Raw genomic sequence first — 11079 nt, 5'->3', positions numbered from 1 at the left:
CAGAGCTCGTGCTGCTAGGACACCTAAACTGGAACATGCTTAACACCCCAGCCATCCTACAATCTAAGCTTGATGCCCTCAATCTTACACAAATTCTCAATGAACCTACCAGGTACCACCCCAAAGTCGTAAACACGGGCACCCTCATAGATATCATCCTAACCAACTTGCCCTCTAAATACACCTCTGCTGTTTTCAACCAAGATCTCAGCGATCACTGCCTCATTGCTTGCATCCATAATGGGTCAGCTGTCAAACGACCTCCACTCATCACTGTCAAATGCTCCCTGAAACACTTCAGCGAGCAGGCCTTTCTAATCGACCTGAAAGGATATTGATCTCATCCCTTCAGTAGAGGATGCCTGGTTATTTTATTTAAATGCCTTCCTCACCATCTTAAATAAGCATGCCCCATTCAAGAAATGTAGAACCGGGAACAGATATAGCCCATGGTTCTCTCCAGACCTGACTGCCCTTAACCAACACAAAAACATCCTATGGTGTTCTGCATTAGCATCGAACAGCTCCCGTGATATGCAACTTTTCAGGGAAGCTAGAACCCAATATACACAGGTAAAAGAAAAGCCAAGGCTAGCTTTTTCAAGCAGAAATTTGCATCCTGCAACACAAACTCAAAACATTTCTGGCACACTGTAAAGTCCATGGAGAATAAGAACACCTCCTCTGCTGCCCACTGCACTGAGGATAGGAAACTCTGTCACCACCGATAAATCCACAATATTTGAGAATTTCAATAAGCATTTTTCTACGGCTGGCCATGCTTTCCACCTGGCTACCCCTACCCCGGTCAACAGCACTGCACCCCCCACAGCAACTCGCCCAAGCCTTCCCCATTTCTCCTTCTCCCAAATCCAGTCAGCTGATGTTCTGAAAGAGCTGCAAAATCTGGACCCCTACAAATCAGCCGGGCTACAATCTGGACCCTTTCTTTCTAAAATTATCTGCCGAAATTGTTGCAACCCCTATTACTAGCCTGTTCAACCTCTCTTTCGTGTCGTCTGAGATTCCAAAGATTAGAAAGCAGCTGCGGTTATCCCCCTCTTCAAAGGGGGAGGACACACTCTTGACCCAAATTGCTACAGACCTATCTATATCTATCCTACCCTGCCTTTCTAAGGTCTTCGAAAGCCAAGTCAACAAAGAGATTACCGACCATTTAGAATCCCACCATACCTTCTCCGCTATGCAGTCTGGTTTCAGAGCTGGTCATGGGTGCACCTCAGCCACGCTCAAAGTCCTAAACGATATCTTAACCTCCATTGATAAGAAACAATACTGTGCAGCCATATTCATTGACCTGGCCAAGGCTTTCGACTTTGTCAACCACCACATCCTCATTGGCAGACTCGATAGCCTTGGTTTCTCAAATGATTGCCTCACCTGGTTCATCAACTACTTCTCTGATAGAGTTCAGTGTGTCAAATCGGAGGGCCTGTTGTCCGGGCCTCTGGCAGTCTCTATGGGGATGCCACAGGGTTCAATTCTTGGACCGACTCTCTTCTCTGTATACATCAATGATGTCGCTCTTGCTGCTGGTGAGTCTCTGATCCACCTCTACGCAGACGACACCATTCTGTACACTTCTGGGCCTTCTTTGGATACTGTGTTAACAACACTCCAGACGAGCGTCAATGCCATACAACTCTCCTTCCGTGGCCTCCAATTGTTCTTAAATACAAGTTAAACTAAATGCATACTCTTCAACCGATTGCTGCCCGCACCTGCCCGCCCGTCCCACATCACTACTCTGGACGGTTCTGACTTAGAATATGTGGACAACTACAAATACCTAGGTGTCTGGTTAGACTGTAAACTCTCCTTCCAAACTCACATCAACCATCTCCAATCCAAAGTTAAATCTAGAATTGCCTTCTTATTTCGCAGCAAAGCATCCCTCACTCCTGCGGCTCATGCAAACATAACCTTGTAAAACTGGCCATCCTACCGATCCTCGACTTTGGCGATGTAATTTACAAAATAGCCTCCAATACCCTACTCAATAAATTGGATGCAGTCTATCACAGTGCCATCCGTTTTGTCACCAAAGCCACATATACTACCTAGCACTGCGACCTGTACGCTCTCGTTGGCTGGCCCTCGCTTCATACTCCTCATCTACAAGACCCTGCTAGGTAATGTCCCCCCTTATCTCAGCTCGCTGGTCACCATAGCAGCACCCACCTGTAGCACCCGCTCCAGCAGGTATATCTCTCTGGTCACCCCGAAAATCAATTCTTCCTTTGGCCACTTCATCTTCCAGTTCTCTGCTGCCAATGACTGGAACGAACTGCAAAAATCTCTGAAACTGGAAATGTGACAGGTTAAAGAAAATATTCATAGCCTGTTATACATTAAAAAGTATTAGTAAGTTCATAGTATGTAAGGATCTTAAAACATCTAAGGTTAAAAATATCATGCATTCAGTATCAGTGGATAGAGATTGATAACATTCATATAATTGTGTTGAAGTTCAAATCCGTCAAGCGTACAAAGGGTACGAATTGTGAGAGGAATGTGTAAACGTTATATTGATTACTTTATTTTGTGGTGCCTAATGAAAGGGTAAAAGTGTTAATCTGTGATCTACTAAATGCTCTTAATTTATAAGCCTAAAATCGATTGCTCTGGTCTCCACCCATGAGGAAACAAACCGTATCACTCGTGATTATTTCTCCCCTTTTCAGGTACGTTATTGATGATAAAAAAATAGTAATTTAAATGCAATAACTCGCTAACATGTCAAGAGTGTTTAAGGTGTGTCTTAGTAACATCTTGAGGAAGTTAGAATTAAGTTTGCAGAGAGTAATATGAGCCCTGCTCGGTTGTAGCGAAGAATAGCTTCGTACTGAGAGTAGCTGCCATTTTATGTCGATTGTGAATGAACATGTGCGTTGTTAATAAGATATTTTGCGGTGTTATTTGTATAATGGTTTATCAAATACTTTATTGCCTGTTGATAAATTCAGTTATGGTTTACTGAGTTAAAGCTTTGTGCTTGACAGTTATATTGACATTAGTAACTGTTTCAGTGAATTAGTGTATACTGTTGTGACTTGAATAAGCCTTGCACCCTAAAAACTATCTATTTCCTGTAGATCTGGTGTTCTGTAAAATGTGTTACTTTTGTAAAATGATTGCACTAAAAGTTATTATTGAGGAAATGATACCGTATCACTCTCGTGATTATTTCTCCCCTTTTTCAGGGAAGTAACAGAAACACTTATCTCCCTCACTAGCTTTAAGCACCAGCTGTCAGAGCAGCTCACCAATTACTGCACCTGTACATAGCCTATCTATATTTTAGCCCAAACAACTACCTTTCCCCCTAATGTTTTTTTTTTTGTTGCTCCTTTGCACCCCATTATTTCTATCTTTACTTTGCACATTCTTCCACTGCAAAACTACAATTTTTACTTGCTATATTATATTTACTTTGCCACCATGGCCTTTTTTTGACTTTACCTCCCTTATCTCACCTCATTTGCTCACATTGTATATAGACTTATTTTTCTACTGTATTATTGACTGTATGTTTGTTTTACTCCATGTGTAACTCTGTGTTGTTGTATGTGTCGAACTGCTTCGCTTGATCTTGGCCAGGTCACAATTGTAAGTGAGAACTTGGTCTCAACTTGCCTACCTGGTTAAATAAAGGTGAAATAAAAAATAAATATATAAACACATCAGTTTATTTTATACTATAGGTCAGGGGTGTCAAAATCATTCCATGGAGGGCCTAGTGTCTGCGGGTTTTTCCTTTCAATCAAGACCTAGATAACCAGGTGAAGGGGGTTCTTTACTAATTAGTGACCTTAATTCATCAATCAGGTACAAGGGAGGAGCGAAATCCCACAGATGCTCGGCCCTCCATGGAATGAGTTTGACACATTCTGTAGTGTAATAATGTTATCTTCATAATAACATTTTGTTTATATTTGATATCATTCAATTTCACCCAACCATTTAACATGCTCTTTCAACAAATGCACATTAGATGATAGTATGATTCAGTATGATGTCATTAACAAATCAACACGGACAAATGAATAGGCTGCGAACTCTTTATGCGATTCCTTTAAAGAAACATAATCCTGGGACTGTCACGCCCTGACCCGAGAGAGCCTTTTTATGTCTCTATTTTGGTTTGGTCAGGGTGTGATTTGGGTGGACATTCTATGTTTTGTTTTCTATGTTTCTTTATTTCTATGTTTTGGCCGGGTATGGTTCACAATCGAGGACAGCTGTCAATCGTTGTCTCTGATTGGGAATCATACTTAGGTAGCCCTTTTTCCCCTCCTTCAGTGTGGATAGTTGACTTTTGTTAGTGGCACTTTAGCCCTGTAAGCTTCATGGTTGTTTCTTCGTTTGTTGTTTTGTTGGCGACATTTTAAATAAAATAAAAATGTACGCTCACCACGCTGCACTTTGGTCCACTTCTTTCGACGGCCATTGTCAAAGGACAGTTAGTCTAATGGGTGTGGATCACAGCCCTGTACATGTAGCACCTTTTGCATCTATAAGGTTGAGATAATCTATAAAGTTTGATCTCGGCTGACGACACTGAAGCAGTCAGACAGCTCCAATAAAATATATGATTTGAGGTCACGGTCTAAATTCCCCAAACAAATGACTTTAATTACAGACGATTATAAAGATACTGGAGTCAATAAACAGGGAGGTGAATAACTCAATTGAACGGTTTCAAGTTCCAAGGGTGGGAAGGAACTGGGGTAATAAAAGCATTGTAATGGTGAATTCTTATTGGGACAGGGTGGGACAAGACCAATATAAACAGTGTGACTGAGGACAGTTGAGTAAGACTCAGAGCTATGGCATAAACAGTACTCTATGTAATGGTTCATGCTTGAGCCGGCCTGTTATTGAGTTAGGAGTGAGATTGGAGACAGTGAAGAACGGGCCTACAGGTAGTCGAGTGGTTAAGAGCGTTGGGCCAGTAACTGAAAGGTCGCTCTTTTGAATCCCTGAGCCAACTACGTGAAAAATATGCCGATGTGCCCTTGAGCAAGGCACTTAACCCTAATTGCTCCTGTAAGTTGCTCTAAATAAGAATCTGCTAAATGCCTAAAATATGTATACACTGCTCAAAAAAAATAAAGGAAACACTTAAACAACACACTGTAACTCCAAGTCAATCACACTTCTGTGAAATCAAACTGTCCACTTAGGAAGCAACACTGATTGACAATAAATGTCACATGCTGTTGAGCAAATGGAATAGACAATAGGTGGAAATTATAGGCAATTAGCAAGACACCCCCAATAAAGGAGTGGTTCTGCAGGTGATAACCACAGACCACTTCTCAGTTCCTATGCTTCCTGTCTGATGTTTTGGTCACTTTTGAATGCTGGCGGTGCTTTCACTCTAGTGGTAGCACGAGACGGAGTCTACAACCCACACAAGTGGCTCAGGTAGTGCAGCTCATCCAGGATGACACATCAATGCGGGCAGTGGCAAGAAGGTTTGCTGTGTCTGTCAGCGTAGTGTCTAGAGCATGGAGGCGCTGCCAGGAGACAGGCCAGTACATCAGGAGACGTGGAGGAGGCCGTAGGAGGGCAACAACCCAGCAGCAAGACCGCTACCTCCGCCTTTGTGCCTGACTTCCAGCAGGCCACAAATGTGCATGTGTCTACTCAAACGGTCAGAAACAGACTCCATGAGGGTGGTAATGAGGGCCCGACGTCCACAGGTAGGGGTTGTGCTTACAGCCCAACAATGTGCAGGACGTTTGGCATTTGCCAGAGAACACCAAGATTGGCAAATTTGCCACTGGCGCCCTGTGATCTTCACAGATGAAAGCAGGTTCACACTGAGCACATGTGACAGACGTGACAGTCTGGAGACGCCGTGGAGAACGTTCTGCTGCCTGCAACATCCTCCAGCATGACTGGTTTGGCGGTGGGTCAGTCATGGTGTGGGGTGGCATTTCTTTGGGGGGCTGCACAGCCCTCCATGTGCTCGCCAGAGGTAGCCTGACTGCCATTAGATACCAAGAGGAGATCCTCAGACCCCTTGTGAGACCATATACTGGTGCTGTTGGCCCTGGGTTCCTCCTAATGCAAGACAATGCTAGACCTCATGTGGCTGGAGTGTGTCAGCAGTTCCTGCAAGAGGAAGGCATTGCTGCTATGGACTGGCCCGCCTGTTCCCCAGACCTGAATCCAATTGAGCACATCTGGGACATCATGTCTCGCTCCATCCACCAACGCCACGTTGCACCACAGACTGTCCAGGAGTTGGCGGATGCTTTTGTCCAGGTCTGGGAGGAGATCCCTAAGGATCTCATCAGGAATACAGTGCCTTGCGAAAGTATTCGGCCCCCTTGAACTTTGCGACCTTTTGCCACATTTCAGGCTTCAAACATAAAGATATAAAACTGTATTTTTTTGTGAAGAATCAACAACAAGTGGGACACAATCATGAAGTGGAACGACATTTATTGGATATTTCAAACTTTTTTAACAAATCAAAAACTGAAAAATTGGGCGTGCAAAATTATTCAGCCCCTTTACTTTCAGTGCAGCAAACTCTCTCCAGAAGTTCAGTGAGGATCTCTGAATGAACCAATGTTGACCTAAATGACTAATGATGATAAATGCAATCCACCTGTGTGTAATCAAGTCTCTGTATAAATGCACCTGCACTGTGATAGTCTCAGAGGTCCGTTAAAACCGCAGAGAGCATCATGAAGAACAAGGAACACACCAGGCAGGTCCGAGATACTGTTGTAAAGAAGTTTAAAGCCGGATTTGGATACAAAAAGATTTCCCAAGCTTTAAACATCCCAAGGAGCACTGTGCAAGCGATAATATTGAAATGGAAGGGGTATCAGACCACTGCAAATCTACCAAGACCTGGCCGTCCCTCTAAACTTTCAGCTCATACAAGGAGAAGACTGATCAGAGATGCAGCCAAGAGGCCCATGATCACTCTGGATGAACTGCAGAGATCTACAGCTGAGGTGGGAGACTCTGTCCATAGGACAACAATCAGTCGTATATTGCACAAATCTGGCCTTTATGGAAGAGTGGCAAGAAGAAAGCCATTTCTTAAAGATATCCATAAAAAGTGTTGTTTAAAGTTTGCCACAAGCCACCTGGGAGACACACCAAACATGTGGAAGAAGGTGCTCTGGTCAGATTAAACCAAAATTGAACTTTTTGGCAACAAAGCAAAACGTTATGTTTGGCGTAAAAGCAACACAGCTGAACACACCATCCCCACTGTCAAACATGGTGGTGGCAGCATCATGGTTTGGGCCTGCTTTTCTTCAGCAGGGACAGGGAAGATGGTTAAAATTGATGGGAAGATGGATGGAGCCAAATACAGGACCATTCTGGAAGAAAACCTGATGGAGTCTGCAAAAGACCTGAGACTGGGGCGGAGATTTGTCTTCCAACAAGACAATGATCCAAAACATAAAGCAAAATCTACATTGGAATGGTTCAAAAATAAACATATCCAGGTGTTAGAATGGCCAAGTCAAAGTCCAGACCTGAATCCAATCGAGAATCTGTGGAAAGAACTGAAAACTGCTGTTCACAAATGCTCTCCATCCAACCTCACTGAGCTCGAGCTGTTTTGCAAGGAGGAATGGGAAAAAATGTCAGTCTCTCGATGTGCAAAACTGATAGAGACATACCCCAAGCGACTTACAGCTGTAATCGCAGCAAAAGGTGGCGCTACAAAGTATTAACTTAAGGGGGCTGAATAATTTTGCACGCCCAATTTTTCAGTTTTTGATTTGTTAAAAAAGTTTGAAATATCCAATAAATGTCGTTCCACTTCATGATTGTGTCCCACTTGTTGTTGATTCTTCACAAAAAAATACAGTTTTATATATTTATGTTTGAAGCCTGAAATGTGGCAAAAGGTCGCAAAGTTCAAGGGGGCCGAATACTTTCGCAAGGCACTGTATGCCCAGGCGTTGTAGGGAGGTCATACAGGCACATGGAGGCCACACACACTACTGAGCCTCATTTTGACTTGTTTTAAGGACATTACATCAAAGTTGGATCAGCCTGTAGTGTGCTTTTCCACTTTTGAGTGTGATTCCAAATCCAGACCTCCATGGGTTGATAAAGCACATTCAACTATGTACTATGTACAGAAAAAAGTATTTAATAAGAATATTTCATTCATTCAGATCTAGGATGTGTTATTTTCGTGTTCCCATTATTTTTTTGAGCAGTGTATATTGGATGAGAAAACAAAGTGAGTGTGAGCTAGGGATGTGAAAGTAGTGATTGATAAATTTAGCATATTTAAGTTGACAAAACAAACATGCTTTACCATATTTCAGTGTTGATCAAATGATCATGTATGATGTTTGGTTGAATTGTCCCAAAATACACAATAAAAGATGTGTTTCAGTATCTACTGTATTTGATCATTGTGTATTTGTTTTGAACATGATCTCTCAAATAGTTTCTCCTCTCATTCAGCTGTGTTCCACCAGATGGCAGCAAGCACTTCCTACTGTATGATTTGGTCTTGGCTTTGATTTTCAATGGTGCCAAGTATCAAATGGTATCATTTTGAGAGGGCTTTAGAGAACTCTGTCATCATCAAGGCAAATATTTATGGGACCTGCACTAAAATAAGTGTTTTCCTTTTAACAAAATGTGGTTGTCATCTTTGTAGGGGAAAACGTGTTTTCATATCTACATCCACATAGAAATTCACATAATCACAACCTCACCAACCTTAGACAAACATCAGGGCCGTAACTACATATGAGGACACCGAGGTCCGGACCTTGGTCATTTTTTCTAATTTAAAAATAAAAAATAACAATAAAATATATACAGTACCAGTCAAAAGTTTGGACATACCTAATAGTTAAAGGGTTGTTCTTTACTTTTTAATATTTTCTTCAATGTAGAAATGTAGCAAAGACATCAAAATCATGAAATAACTCATATGGAATAATGTACTAAGCAAAAAAGTGTTAAACAAATCAGAACATATTTTAGATTTATCCACCCTTTGCCTTGATGACCGCTTTGCACACTTGGCATTCTCTCAACCAGCTTCATGAGGAATGCTTTTCCAACTGTCTTGAAGGAGTTCCCACATATTCTGAGCACTTGTTGGCTGCTTTTCCTTCACTCTGCGGTCCAACTCATCCCAAACCATCACAATTGGGTTGAGGTCGGGTCATCTGATGCAGCACTCCATCACTCTCCTTGGTCAAATAGCCCTTACACAGCCTAGGGGTGTGTTGGGTCAAATCAAATCAAATCAAATGTATTTATATAGCCCTTCGTACATCAGCTGATATCTCAAAGTGCTGTACAGAAACCCAGCCTAAAACCCCAAACAGCAAGCAATGCAGGTGTAGAAGCACGGTGGCTAGGAAAAACTACCTAGAAAGGCCAAAACCTAGGAAGAAACCTAGAGAGGAACCAGGCTATGTGAGGTGGCTAGTCCTCTTCTGGCTGTGCCGGGTGGAGATTATAACAGAACATGGCCAAGATGTTCATAAATGACCAGCATGGTCGAATAATAATAAGGCAGAACAGTTGAAACTGGAGCAGCAGTCATTGTCCTGTTGAAAAACAAATGATACTCCCACATGATAGTCGCTGCAAAATGCTGTGGAAGCCATGCTGGTTAAGTGTGCCTTGAATTCTAAATAAATCACAGACAGTGTCACCAGCAAAGTACTCACAAACCATAACACCTCCTCCTCCATACTTCATAGTTTGAACCACACATGCAGAGATCATCCTCTGCGTCTTACAAAGACATGGCAGTTCGAAACAAAAATCTCAAATTTGGACTCATCAGACCAAAGCAATCATTTCCACTGGTCTAATGTCCATTGCTCGTGTTTCTTGACCCAAGCAAGTCTCTTCTTCTTATTGATGTACTTTAATAGTGGTTTCTCTGCAGCAATTCGACCATGAAGGTCTGATTCACACAGTCCCCTCTGAATGGTTGATGTTGGGATGTGTCTGTTACTTGAACTCTGTGAAGCATTTATTTGGGCTGCAATTTCTGGGGCTGGTAACTCTAATAAACTTATCCTCTTCAGCAGAGGTAACTCTGGGTCTTCCATTCCTGTGGTGGTCCTCATGAGAGCCAGTTTCATCATAGTGCTTGATGTTTTTTGTGACTGCACTTGAAGAAATTTCAAAGTTCTTGACATTTTCCGTATTGACTGACCTTCATTTCTTAAAGTAATGATGGACTATCATTTATCTTTGCTTATTTGAGTTGTTCTTGACATAATATGGACTTGGTCTTTTACCAAATCTTCTGTATACCCACCTACCTTGTCACAACACAACTGATTGCCTCAAACGCATTAAGACGGAAATAAATTCCACAAATTAACTTTTAACAAGGCACACCTGTTAATTGAAATGCATTCCAGGTGACTACCTCATGAAGCTGGTTGAGATGATGCCAAAAGTGTGCAAAGCTGTCATCAAGGCGAATCTCACATCTCAAATCTGTTGTAATTTGTTTAACACTTTTTTGGTTACTACATGATTCCATATGTGTTATTTCATAGTTTTGATTTCTTCACTTTTATTCTACAATGTAGAAAATAGTTATTTTTTAAAACTTGCAATGACTAGATGTGTCCAAACTTTTGACTGGTACTGTATATTTTGTACACAATAAAGAAATTAAATGATGGGTCAAAATCTAAATATTGCTCCCAACACTGATCAAAGCTCAGAAAAATTATAAGCTATTCTTGATCTGACTGAGCTCTAATTAAAAATAAAAACGACTCGGAGAATGAGTACAGAACAGGTAAATAGTCGCTTGTAGATATTTTACGTCAGTCAGTTAGGAGACTTCTATTGTAAAAATGGCTAGCTGGAGCTTGTCTGAGTGGTTGGCTGTGAATACCCTCACACGCTAGTACTTAATGCTGATATAATTGGTTCTGACTCGCTACAGACTGTCCGGCCAGAACAGTACGGATGCTTCTTAGACCAGGACTTTTATTATCTTCATCACCACCACACACTATAGTATTCACACTCACAGACAGAAATCATCAGTTTACATAGGATGAA

This window comes from Oncorhynchus mykiss, chromosome 17 (genome assembly GCF_057628025.1).
Source record: "Oncorhynchus mykiss isolate SJ-2025 chromosome 17, ASM5762802v1, whole genome shotgun sequence".
In the NCBI taxonomy this organism is placed as follows: domain Eukaryota; kingdom Metazoa; phylum Chordata; class Actinopteri; order Salmoniformes; family Salmonidae; genus Oncorhynchus; species Oncorhynchus mykiss.
The sequence above is the reverse complement of the archived record's forward strand: the minus strand, read 5'-3'. Positions refer to the sequence as shown.